General features: G+C 35.5%; 1 long non-coding RNA gene across 1 annotated transcript; it reads left to right on the forward strand.

Moving 5' to 3' along the window:
• The first annotated feature begins 2,529 nt into the window (after nucleotides 1–2,529).
• Nucleotides 2,530–10,102, forward strand: LOC123237017. The gene is made up of 2 exons (XR_006505448.1): nucleotides 2,530–2,573; nucleotides 9,896–10,102. It is a non-coding gene; the product is annotated as an uncharacterized LOC123237017 (long non-coding RNA).
• The last annotated feature ends 246 nt before the right edge of the window (nucleotides 10,103–10,348 follow it).

The raw sequence follows: 10,348 nt of genomic DNA on the forward strand, positions 1-10,348 counted from the left end.
AAAACTATGACTTCTGTGCACTGAATAATAGTATACCTCTCTCAGATAATTAGTGAATTATTGTTCCTTCAGTTGTTCTTAACCACTTCCTTTATACATCTCTTTATTTTTTCCTTTTTTTCTCTTTCTCCCATCTCATTATGCTTAACCACACTTTTTAATTTTTTCCCCTTTAATTTCCCCCCTCAGGACTTTATCTATTGGCAATTTTAGCCCTGTAAAAACCTAAGCCAGAGAGGTTACCAACTCCAAATTCAAGAACAAAAAATCATGAAAATGATACTTTATGGAACTACCAAACATTTTCTGCCTTAATACTATATATGTCTTAGTCTGTCCTTATCTATTTTTTCATCATACTCCTTTTAAAAAAGCTTTTTTTTCTCCCGCATATTTTATCTTATTAAAAATGCAATTTTGTCTTATGAACATTCAGAGCTATAGCTAGCATGGTGCTGGCAAGAGTGACAAGAGGTAAGATTAGGATGGCAGGTCTAAGGGCAGTTCTTCCTTAGCAGCTTCTTTCATTCACTGTATCTTAGCTCAAGGTTACCTAGGTTCAGAACCAAGGTTAATAACTCTTTACTCTCACATATGTCCCCATATCCAATCAGCAGGTTACCAGGTGCTTTCATTTCTCTCTCCTCAAGAATTCTCATATCCATTCCCCCTTTTCTACTCATGCCACAGCTATCTTAGTCTAGGCCCTTATCACCTCTTATCTGGACTACTACAGCAGCAGCTTCCTAATTCATCTCTTTACATCCAGTCTCTTCCCCTCTTCGGTCCATTCTCTACTCAGCTGCCAAACTGATTCCCCTAGAGCACTTGTCTGACTATTTGACCTCACTCAAGAAGTTTCAACTCCTTATAACCTTTATTGTTTTTTTTAAACCCTTACCTTCCATCTTAGAATCAGTACTAAGTATTGGTTCCAAGGCAAAAGAGTGGTAAAGGCTAGGCAATGAGGGTTAAGTGACTTGCCCAGGGTCACATAGCTAGGAAGTGTCTGAGGTCAGATTTGAACCCAGGACCTCCCATCCCTGGGCCTGGCTCTCAATCCACTATGCTACCCAGCTGCCCCCTCCTTTAGCACAATATAAAAACTCCTCTGTTTGGCATTTGAGAACCTTTACAATGTGATTCCAGCCTTTCTTTCCAAACTGACCATAAATTAGTCATTCCACACTCCACCTACCCAATACATTTAATGATTTGGCCAGTGCAGCCTACTTGCTGTTCCTCTAAATAAGATAGTCTGTCTTATAGCTGGGTTTTTCCTCTTACCTGTAAAGGTCTCTGTCCTCACCTTCCATCCTTTAGATTCCCTTTTTCCCTTCTGCTTTCAGTTCCGAGATACCATCTCCTTCAGATCAGAAAGGTTATCCTTTTATATTTATTATAGATACAACCTTGCACTTCCTCATCTGCAAGAATATATTTCTCATCATTACATGAAGATTGTAATCTCACAAGCAACAACTATCCTTCTGTATGTATTTTTATTCACAGTCCTAGACTAGCTTGGGGCACTCACAGAAACATCTACATTGCATCATTCTTCCTCATCCCACAAGCACCTTAAAATGCCAAGTATTGTTTATTTTGCCTCCACATCATATCGTACCTGTCCCTTTCCTCCACTCACATGCAGAATACTTTGATTTTGATCCTCATCACTGCTCACCTGGACTGCTACAATGGCCTCCTAATTAGTCTCTTTGACTCAGTTCTCTCCCCTCCATTCTTTTCTCCACATTACTGCCAAAGTGATACTACTACAGGATAGGTCCAGCCATGTTGTTCCCCTCCCTATAAACCCTAGGGGCTCCCTAATTTCTCAAAATCAAATGCATACTTCCTTTTTGTAGCATTTAAACCTTTCCACAACCTGACACTATGCTCATTACACATTGCTCCCCTTCTGGTGGCCTTTGTTTCAGCCTCACTGGCCTTGTTGATATTCTTTACACACACACATCTTGTCTGTGTGCTTTTGTACATTCTGTACACACACACACACACACACACACACACACACACACACTTCTACCCCATCTACTGTTTAGCATCTCTAGTTTTCTTGGAAACTTAGTTCCAGTGCTTCCTTCTTCATGATCCCATTGCCAATACTGCCAATACCCTCCTCCTCCATATTACCTCACATTTACTTGACATATACTTCTATGTGCATATGTTGTTTCCTCTGATAGATGTAAACTCCTTAAGGGCAAGGACTATTTGATTTTTATCTTTATATCCCTTGTCTAGCACAGAGCAGGCACATAGAAGCCTAATAAATACTTCTTGTTTGAATTCTGAATAATTTTCACTGTCTTTCTTTTTATTAAAAGGCCTTACAAACAACTGTATTTTCTTCCACTATGTTTATTTTTCTCTACCAGCTACCAAAAAAACCTCCTCTTTTAAAATATTATTAATATGCCTTAGATTAATGTGTGGTATAATGGCCTAACCTTTTTTATTTCCACAGATACAAATGAGGAAGAAGAAAAGAAAAAACAAAAAAGAAAAAGCAAAGAGAAAATTAAATTGAAAAAGAAAAGGAAAAGGTAACCTCACAAATAGAATAGATGAATAAGATTTTTCTGGAATTTATCTGAAATTTCTACATTTATTTATTTATTTAAGTGGATTTCCCAGATAGAATTCCTACTAGTAGCCATTGGAATAAGGTTGGTAGTTACACTCTTCAGAATTATTATCACAAATTGCTCACAAAACCAAACAGATGAATTGTTAAAGAGAGTTCAAGAATCAAAAATATAACATCTTTTTCTTTTTTTTTTTTCCATTTGGTGATTAAAGACTGACACTTGGCAGAATTGTTGGTGGTAGTGACCTTTTAAATTTTCTTAAATTGGTCTCTCTCCAGTTATTCTCTAGAGCTAACTAAAATTCAAAATATTACATAGACCTTTCTGATCATTTTTTCTTCCATTTGCCCCATTTAGATAAATGTCAGACTATATATCTGCATTTTCAAAATGCCACTGTCTTGAAAGAGGTTATTAATTTACTAAGACCAAGATACATCCCTCTTGTGCTTGAATAGTATTTTCAAAACCCCTCTATGTCCTTCAGGATTTTGTCACTGTTGATCCTTATGTGAATTTTGGTCTTTTAATAGTATATAACCAATGTGCATTAAATAAGTGATATATCATTGAGGATCCAAGTTTCATTCTTCCCTTGCCCTCCTAAAAAAAAAAAAAAAAAAAAAGATGATGGTAGTGGAACCAGTGATTTATCTACTATGAAACAGTGATATGGGAATTTAGACACAACATCTTCTTAGGGTAACAGATTTAGAACTGAAAGAGATCTTAAGATCATTTTGTCCACTCCCTCATTTTCTGTTTGAGAAACTTGAAATCCAAAGAGCTAATGGCTTGCCCAGGGTCATAAAAGCAGCAGACCTCAGAGTTGATGTCCACTTACTCTGAATCTAGTACCCTTTTTATAGAGTACGCTTCTTCTTGGAATTCATATAAAAACAAGTCAAGAATTACATAGGTTGAGATGTTGGAAAGTTGTTTTATGCTTAAATATATACCCACAACAATGAAGTAATGTCAGTAAGCCTCTCTTAAGCATTTCCTTTATGTCAGGCATGGTGCTAAGTGCTGGGAATGCAAAGAAAGTTCTTGCTCTCAAGGAGCTCATAGTCTGATGAGGAAGATAGTGGGCAAATTGTCCAAACAAGCTACAATGCAAGATACATGCAGGATAAATTGGAAACAATTAAAAGCATGAAGGTACAAGGATTAAGGAGATCAGAAAACGTTTCTGGTAGAAGATGGGGTTTTAGCTGTGACTTGAAGGAAGTCAGTGAGGTCAGTGGCAGAGAAGAGAGAGCATTCCAGACATGAGTACTAGCCTAGAGCCTGGAGATGGAGTGTATCTTATAAGGAAAAATGAGGAGGCCAGTGTCACTGGATGGCAAAGAACTTGCTAGGGAGGGAGGGAGGAGAGCTGTATAAGAAAGAAGATTGAAAAGTTAGAAGTAGTCAGGTTGTAAAGGGTTTTGAATGCAAAACAAGGTTTTATATGTAATCCTAGAGGTGACTGAGAGTTTGTTGAATGAAGGGAGGGGAAATGGAAGGGTTAGGTCTGTGCTCCAGGAAGATTAACTTAATAGCTAATTAGAGAAAGGATTGGAGTTGAAGAAAGAAACTTGAGGCAAGGAGAACAAACAGCAAGCAATAATTTAGGTGTGAGGTTATGAAGGCCTATATCAAGATGGTAGTAGTGTCAGGAAAGAAGAGGGCACACACAATTGATATTACAAAGATGGAAATGATAGCACTTGACCACTGATTAGATATGGGGAGGAGAGTAGTGAATAGTGAGAAATTAAGAAGCACAACTATAATGGTAGTATTCTTACCAGATACCAGTAAATAATGGTAGTATTCTTACCAGAAATAGGGAAGTTTGCAAATAGAAGAGGTTTGAGGTAGGGGAAATAGTTCAGTTTTGGATATGATGAGTTTAAGATAGCTTCAGAACATCCACATAAAGATGTAATAGGCAGTTAGAGATGTGGGGATTGGACAAGAATTAGGATTGGATAAATAAATCTAAGAATCATCAGCATGGAGATGATAACTACAACTATGAAAGCTGATGAAATCACCAAGTGAAATAATATAGAGTGAGAAGAGTAGGACAAAGGAGTGATCTGAACAAAGATCCAGCAAAGGAAACTGAAAAAGAATAGTCAAATAGGTAGGAGGAGAACCAGGTTAAAGGAGAATCACAGAAGCCTTAGAGAGAAGAGGGTGATTGACAATGTCAGAAACTAGAGGGAGATCAAAGAGAATGAAGATTGAGAAAAGGCCATCCATCAATGAGAAGTATAATCACCATTAATCACTGTGATTAATTTCACTTAATGCAATTGGTTTCTAAAAAAGGAGCCTTCCTTAATTGCTCAACATAGTCTCATTCATAGATTAAAAGTAATTTTGTATATATTTTTAGTTTTTTTATCATGTGTTTCATACATCTAATCCATTTTCAGCTCTATATTCTAGTATTCTTATAGAGCACATCATGAATTTTAAGAATGATGTTTATATTTTTCTAAGTCCACAAATCTTGACACTGTAGTTTTTTGTAAAGCACTTTTGATCACAGACAAAGCTAATATAAAGTTAGGATTCAGAATTCTAAACTATTATATGTTAAGGCTTTGGGTAAATGACTCTCAAAGGTCTAGCTCTAGAATCTAGAAAATGTGAGGGAGAAAAAGGGGTTTTGGGGGTTCAATATATTAAAAGATGTTCACCAGAGGATTGAACTATTATCAATCCTCAATTAAGAATAATCTCAAGTCAAAATTGACTTTTATGGAAGTTTATTTACAATTAAGAAGAGAAAGAGGGAAATAAGGAAATAAGAATATAACCCAGTAGGTAATTTATTACGATCCTCTAATTAATCGAGGTAGTTCTTACCCCTCAGTTGAGAATAGAGGGCCAGAGGCCCGGAGATGAATGGAGCAAACTTCATTCACAGAGTCTTCTAAAAGAAATTTCTTAAGAGAAGTTCAGGAAGATTCAGTCAGTCTTTAAACTCACCACGTGAAATTCAAAGAAGATATTTAAAGCAGTCTCACCAGGGTCTCAGCATTCCAACATGCCTCCATGAACCAGAAAAGGTCCTAATGATTCCCAAAGTGGGCGCCACCGCCCCCTGGTGGGTGCTGCAGCGATCCAGGTGGCGGTGATGGCCACAGGTGCATTTATCTTTCCTATTAATTGCTAATAAAATCTTTTAAAAATTAATTTCCAGGGGGCTAAGTAATATTTTTTCTGGAAAAGGGGCGGTAGGCCAAAAAAGTTTGGGAACCATCGCTCTAGATCTATGCATTTGCTTCTGAACTAACAAAGAAATGTATTTGCAGAATGACTTACAGGTTGTAATGAAATTTTACACTCTTTGGTAAGAAAGGAGCCAATGAAAGATATTATGATATCTTTGCAAAAAATGAACAATATTTAGTAACTTGAGAGTAATGGAGAGGCAGTAATCAAAAGTAAATAATTAAAACCATATGCATGGCTGAGATCTGAGTGAGCATATGATAGAAAGAAGAGCTGAGGGCAGAGGATAGAATTTGGGAGCAATCACTGTTCAGAGGCAGGGAAAGGAATAGAAGTTGGAGATAAAAAGCAGTCAAAGGCAACAGAAGAACTAGGATAATATACTGTCATAGGAGTAGGCTATTAGAGTCAAAAGCTGCAAAAATTTAGGAGAGTGAGAAATAAGAAAATATTGGTTATCTAGGAGGAGCATAACCAGATGGAAAAAGAGAGATTTATGGAGAGAAGAATAAGCGATGGTAAAAAATAATAATGATACTAGGACACAGAGGTAGTAATTTAGTAGAGATCTGAAAATATTTTAAGGGAGAGGGGAAGGAACCAGTAGAGCATAATTAAAGATGTGGCCTCAGGTACTTCCTAGCTGTGTGACCCTGGGCAAATCATTTAACCCACATTGCCTAGCCCTTCTGCCTTGAAACCAGTACACAGTATTGGTTCTAAGGTAGAAGGTAAGGGTTTAAAAAAGTAAGGGAACAAGGTCCCAGAGGAGAGATGTAAAGAGATGAGATTTAGAGCACCTGTGGTCCAAATTTGACCTTTTATGACTTTGCTTTTTCTTTCTTCCCATACTACTAATTGCAACAGAGACAGCATAAAGTGAGTGAGAATGGCAAAGTTTATCCACAACAGAGATGTGAAACTTCTGCAAAATTTCCCAGTGCAGCAGGAATCAGATTGAAATATAATTGGGAAATATTTAACAAAACTAATAAAAACACTACACAGATGATGTTAATTTATGGCTTTCTAAGTCAAAATGTAGCCAGCAAGTATCCTTTCCTCTTTGAATCTGATACCACTGATCTAGCAGGCAAAGGTTCAGTATATGTTGTTTTGATCTAGGAGAAATTGTAGGATATCAAGGGCCATATCTTAAAGAAACAATTAAATTTTTCCAAATGGAAAAAACTAATGTCATTTTCCTGTAAGTTCAAATTTCTGGGTACCTCTAAGACTTGAAACCTTAAGATTTGTCCATCCCTGTTCAGCCTAAACAATTAAAACAGAGAGAGGCTAGAACTTGTTCAGTGTTGATAGGAGAACAGCATTTTCTTTACATATCTAGGTTTTGTCTTATGTATTTTAAGAGTGGTTTTGGATTTGGGGTTGTTTCTTGTTTGAGTAGTTTTCCATTTTTGTACCATGTTTTGGTATAATTCATTAACTTACTGATTTTTGTGTGTGTGTCATTTTTGTTGCAGTTTTGCCTCATGTTATTTAGGAGGTAAGGATAAGTACATGTTGCACAAATGTATATATCATTCTGAAGGCTAGGATTTGATATAAATATGTGAAATTTAGTAAAGATGCTGTGATTTGCATTATTTTCTACCAATTTGAAAATATTGGTAAACAGAAAAAATAAAGTAAGTGGTTACATAGCCTGGTTTCATAAAAACAGAACACAGTTCTGACTTTACATTAAATTGACTGATCTGCAGACCTACAAAAAGCGATTTTCTTATGTAATGTGAATTTGCCTGCAGATATGAGGGACGGAGGGAGTCAGGAAGGAGCCCACATGCCTGTGGAGCAAGGCAGCCAGCACAGGGTTCAAGAACATGTGGGAACTGGGGAGGATACATGAAAGGGCCAGGGCAGCCATGTGGGGGACAGGCAGCACATGGGAACCTGGGACAGAAACATTTTACCTGAGAATGATAGAAGAGAAACATTCAAGGCTGGACAAAGGTGGGTGGGTGGCAGGGTTTCAGATTTCAGCACTGGAGGTCCAAAGCCAAGGTGGTAGTGATGGTGGTGATTTCCCTGTACCTCCATTCTGCTTTTACTTGAATGTTAGGGTTTTTCTGGTTTTTGTTGTTATTATTTTTTGGTAGAAGACTATGTGATATAGAATCAAGGGACAGGAGTGGAAAGAGAGAAAACACACAGTACTATACAAGAAAGATGATGGAGTGTGGATTTCTTTTAGAATCTTTTACCTAAGGTTGAATTTTCATAATGTGAATTTATGTAAAGTGATAAATGTCTCCATAAAACATTTAATTAGGTAATGAAAATTGCATTGGAATATGTTTAAAAGAACATAGCAATAACAATGGTTATAGGTTTTCCTGATGACATATTCTTATAGTTATAGAACACTTTGGTCCTATTTTAATTTCAATACCAGCCATTTCTCCTGCAGAGATTGCCAATCACATTGAATTATAAAAGTATTTTAATAGGAACAGATAAGCTTAAGTATAGGTTGATTATATCAAATGTTTAATATATATCATGAAACTCATTTTTTGTCTTCCTGTGAAAAATAAGTGAGATTTTCAGTTTTAATTTTTTGAAATTTTTTGTACAATCTATTTTAGTCTACTTTTTTATTTCACTGGATGATATCTTGAGCCAATATTACATACTTAGTTATGTTACCAACTTAAAATTCATCACTCTAAAGTTAATTGAAACTATCACTCTAGTATTATGCTGTTGCATATAATATTGCCATATCGCATTATTAAGTTTTATATTTGTTGCATTTTGGTGAAATTTCTAAAAGATAAATTGCTGTTACAGTGTATGTGTATGTGAACAATTCAGAACCACATTTTTCTCAATTAAGATGTGGAATCTTTCAAATTATTTTTTTTTTCTTGAATGATTCAGTACTTGCATAGGAAACTTATAAGGCATGCATAAAATCCACATAGATCATATTAAGAAAATAAAATTTTTATGGTACATAAGACCCCCAGAAGCAGCAAGTTAAATTAATTTGGTTATTATCTGGTTGATGAAGTGATTTAAATGTATTTTGGGGGGTACAAAATGGTTTTCTGTCAAACTTGTCAATGATCAAATTTTTTAAAAAACTTTTAATGAACTATGTATGTAATAGCTAAAAAATGTTTGACATCACCTTGGGCCAAAGAGATTCATACTTTTATTTAACTTTAAGGGCATTTAAAACTAATTTTTTTCTGTTTATTTTAATTTTTGATCCACCTTTATTAATGTAAAATTATAACTTTATATAATTTTGTTATTCTGCTATTCTCTTAAGGGAGATATAATAGTATAATAGTGAATCATACTCAAATCAAAAACAAACCTGAGTTCCAAGTTTTGCCTGCCTCTCACAAAAAGTGGTTGTTTGACCCCGGGTAAGACCCTTAACTCTCAGTGCTTCAGACAACTTTTTGACATCATAAATTGTAGAGAAGGTGCTGAATGGCCTCAGTAAGATGAAGAGTACCTTAAACCAGAGTTATCAGACAATACTCCCAAGTGCCACAGCCCAAACCAGGTTAAAATGTAACTGGGAAATATTTAACAAAATAAATAGAAAATTACATTAAATCATAAATAAAATTAATATATGTTTTTCCTAAGTCAATATGTGTTCATAGGAAACCTTATTTACAGTTTAGGATCCCCTGTTTCTATTTGAGTTTCACACCAATGCCTTAGACCTGTGGAATCAAGTCCAGTCCCTATCCCTCCTGATATCCGTACTCTCTCTAGGGGAATATCCTAATTTTATAATGAGTTTCTTTTTTGTGCAGTTGAATTAGGTAAATATATAATGAGTTGAGTTATAATTGCTATGTAAGCTTTTTAAGTTTTTATATTGCAAGGTTATAAAAGGAAAATTATAGATAGATGAGTTTACCTCTCTTGGTTTCAAATATGTTGATAGACTGGAGTCACAACTTTGTCACTTTCTCTAAAATAAAAATGTCTTATTATGTTCAAGTTTCTCTGTCAGCCATTGATTTGATAACCTATATTTATATTGTTAATAGGTCTTATTCATCTAGTTCTACCGATGAAGACACTTCAAAGCAAAAGAAACAGAAATCCCAGAAGAAGGAAAAGAAAAGAGAGAAAAAAAGCAAAACAAAAAAAGGAAAACATCACAAAAAGGAGAAGAAGAAGCGAAAAAAGGAAAAACATTCTTCATCTTCTGATAGTTCAGACTCCTCTAGTAGTAACTGAAACATCTGCCCATTCTGACATTTTTTATTTAAGGGACTTAAACTTCCTTCAGTAATTATGCTTTGTATTAAACTCACACCTTCCAGGCAAGCATTCCTCTGTATACAAGGCCAACACTGCTCTTGACCTGCCCACGGTTGTCCTTATGATATATATATATATATACATACATACATATATATATGTATGTATGTATATATCATAAGGTTTAGGTGTCAGTCATAGAGGCATATCTCACTAATACTGCCTAATATGTTTTT

This window comes from Gracilinanus agilis, chromosome 1 (genome assembly GCF_016433145.1).
Source record: "Gracilinanus agilis isolate LMUSP501 chromosome 1, AgileGrace, whole genome shotgun sequence".
Classification (NCBI taxonomy): Eukaryota; Metazoa; Chordata; class Mammalia; order Didelphimorphia; family Didelphidae; genus Gracilinanus; species Gracilinanus agilis.